This window comes from Colobus angolensis, unplaced genomic scaffold (assembly GCF_000951035.1).
Source record: "Colobus angolensis palliatus isolate OR3802 unplaced genomic scaffold, Cang.pa_1.0 Scaffold42, whole genome shotgun sequence".
Classification (NCBI taxonomy): domain Eukaryota; kingdom Metazoa; phylum Chordata; class Mammalia; order Primates; family Cercopithecidae; genus Colobus; species Colobus angolensis.
Window position 1 is genome coordinate 5,437,119 of NW_012117599.1, and position 3,016 is coordinate 5,440,134.

Consider the following 3,016-nt stretch of genomic DNA (forward strand, 5'->3'; position numbering starts at 1 on the left):
GTGAGCTGAGATCTGGCCACTGCACTCCAGTCCAGGCGACAGAGCAAGACTCCGCCTCAAAAAAAAAAAAAAAAAGAGGGGCAGCTTGATAAGGCTTGGGTAGGCAGTGGAAAGTTACAGTTAAAGGTGGATATCTATTGTCAGCAGAGGAGGGGTCACAAGGTGCATGGTGGAGAGATCATAAGACTCATTGTTCAGAAGAAGAATGTCACAAGGTCGATTGATCAGTTGGGGCAGGGCAGGAGATCAAGTCATAATGGTAAAATGTCGTAAGGTGGATTAATTAGTTAAGGCAGGAAATGGCTGTTCACTTCTTTTGTAGTTTTTTGGCTGCTCCAGACTTCTTGGCTCCTGCAGGCCATCTGGACGTATATGTGCAGGTCACAGGGGTTACAATGGCTGAGCTTCAGCTCAGAGGCCTGACATTCCTGTCTTTTTACTTATAAAATGTAAGTAAATATAATAAGGTTATAAGAAAAGATAAAGAAAATATAAGCTTTTCCTGGGGGTTATTGGGGTGGGGCGATATTTCTCAGGGCTGCTTCAGGCATGACTTAGGGGCAGCGTGGACACCTAAAGAAAATTTAATTTTATAGTGAGTTGGTCTGGAAAGTTTTTGGGTACAATTCTGTGTGGCTAACAAGGCACCAGTTAGCGTATTTTTGAGCTTGGAATTGTCCTAATAGAATGAATTCTCTAAAAGTAGCAATTAAGCATAATAGCTTTAAGGTAGGTGGCAGTGAGTTTTTAGACCAAGGCAAGAATAATGTTTTATATACCAAAGCCTTTTGTCCCCATTTTCCAGCATATGCATAGGATTCCCTGTTGTTTAGCCAACGATCTATTATATCACCCTTTCCCATAGGTATGAGTGGCAGTCCAAATGGAGAAGTTCGATAGTTCTGAGTGCCGATCCTATGCAGAAGAGATAATAAGGAAAACAATCTTTGTCTCCTGGGTTAAACTGAGGCTGGCAAAGAGAGAAATGTCCCAAGCCTTCTAACCACCAACGGCATAGCTTATATCATCCCAGATGCTGGTCCAGTTGCCAAATATGGGGAAGGAAATGAGGGGCTGTAGGAGGCAAGCCAGAGCCTTATATCCTACGTGGAAATGGTCATGAAGGGAAGAGAGAATGGCAGAACTTCCCTTCTAACAAAAAGCAGCCCAAGAAATCACTTCTTTGCTAACAAAGAGCAGCCTGAAAGATCGAGCCGCAAACATAAATAAGGAAGCTGGAAGCTTGCACAGTGATGCCAGAAGCCGCACAGACAGAAAGGGCAACCTGGGGCCATGCATGTCCACCATGGGGGCTCTACCTTCCCTTTTATGTTAGCATGTACACGGTAGGAAAGAGATCAGTCACAAGAATAGCTACCTGCCTGCATAATAAAAGACTGGGGCGGGGGCTGCCAGAGATTCACACGCTATGCAGGTGGCACACCTCGTCCTAACCGGTTTTCTTTTTGAGACAGAGTCTCTGTCACCCACGCTGGAGTGCAGCAGCGCGATCTCGGCTCACTGCAACCTCTGCCTCCAGGGCTTAAGTGATTCTCCTGTCTCAGCCTCCCAATTAGCTGAGATTATAGGCACCCACCAGCACCCCCGGCTAATTTTGTAGTTTTAGTAGAGACAGGTTTCTCCATGTTGGTCAGGCTGGTCTTGAACTCCCGACCTCAGATGATCTACCCGCCTCGGCTTCCCATGTCTTTTTTTTTTAAGATAAAATATGTTGTTCAAATATTTTTGAAACATCTTGGAAAAAACTCACAGTATTAGTATTACTACATTAATAATTGGCAATTGGTATAATTAGTACTATTAAATAGTATTAGCACTGCAGGAAAATTACTATAATAGACCCACAGACCACCCAATGTAAAATGGCTTGCACAAAATAAAGTTTATTATAATAACTTTTTTTTTTTGAGACAGTCTTGCTCTGTCGCCCCGGCTGTAGTGCAGTGGTGAGATCTTGGCTCACTGCAACCTCCGCCTCCCAGGTTCAAACCATTCTTCTGCCTCATCCTCCCAAGTAGCTGGGATTATAGGCATGAGCCGCCATGCCCAGCTTATTTTTGTATTTTTAGTAGAGCCAGGGTTTCACCATGGCCAGGCTGGTCTCAAACTCCTGGCCTCAAGTGATTCACCCATCTCGGTCTCCCAAAATGCTGGGATTACAGGCGTGAGCCACCATGTCCAGCCCCTATAATAAAAAATTAATGAGAGTACTTTTGAGCTAATTTGAATCAGTTCCTCAAGTTACCACATTATATCTGCTGATGTTAGAAACGTTAATAGAAAGGATCTTTCTGAAGGGCAATTTAGCAGTAAATTGAAGAAGCCTTTAAAATTCAGTAGATATCACACCTGTTCACCCAGCAATTTCTCTTCCTTAAATTTTTCTTAAGAATTGAGGTGGCAAACCAAACACTACACTTCTCACTTATAAGTGGGAGCTAAGCTATGAGGATGCAAAGACAGAAGAATGATATAATGGACTTTGAGGACGCAGGGGCGGGAGTGGGGATACGTGGGACGGGCATGAGGGATAAAAAACTACATTTTGGGTATTGTCAAGCGCGTCCGTGTGAAGAGACCACCAAACAAGCTGTGTGTGCAATAAAAGTGGTGGAAAATTACAGTCAAAGGGGGTTGTTCTCTGGCAGGCAGGGGCTGGGGCCATAAGGTGCTCAGTGGGGGAGCTTCTGAGCCAGGAGAAGGGATTTCACAAGGTAATGTCATCAATTAAGGCAGGAACCAGCCATTTTCACTTCTTTTGTGATTCTACAGTTACTTCAGGCCATCTGGATGTATATGTGAAGGGTTGGGCTCAGAGGCCTGACAGGTACAGTGTACACTGCTCTGGTGACGGGTGCACCAAAATCTCAGAAGTCACCACTCAAAACTTGTCCATGTATCCAAAAACCACCTGTACCCCCAAAACTACTGAAATACAAATTTTAAAAAGATGAAAAAAAACCTAAAATATCTTTCTCCCCAAAAACACATAAAA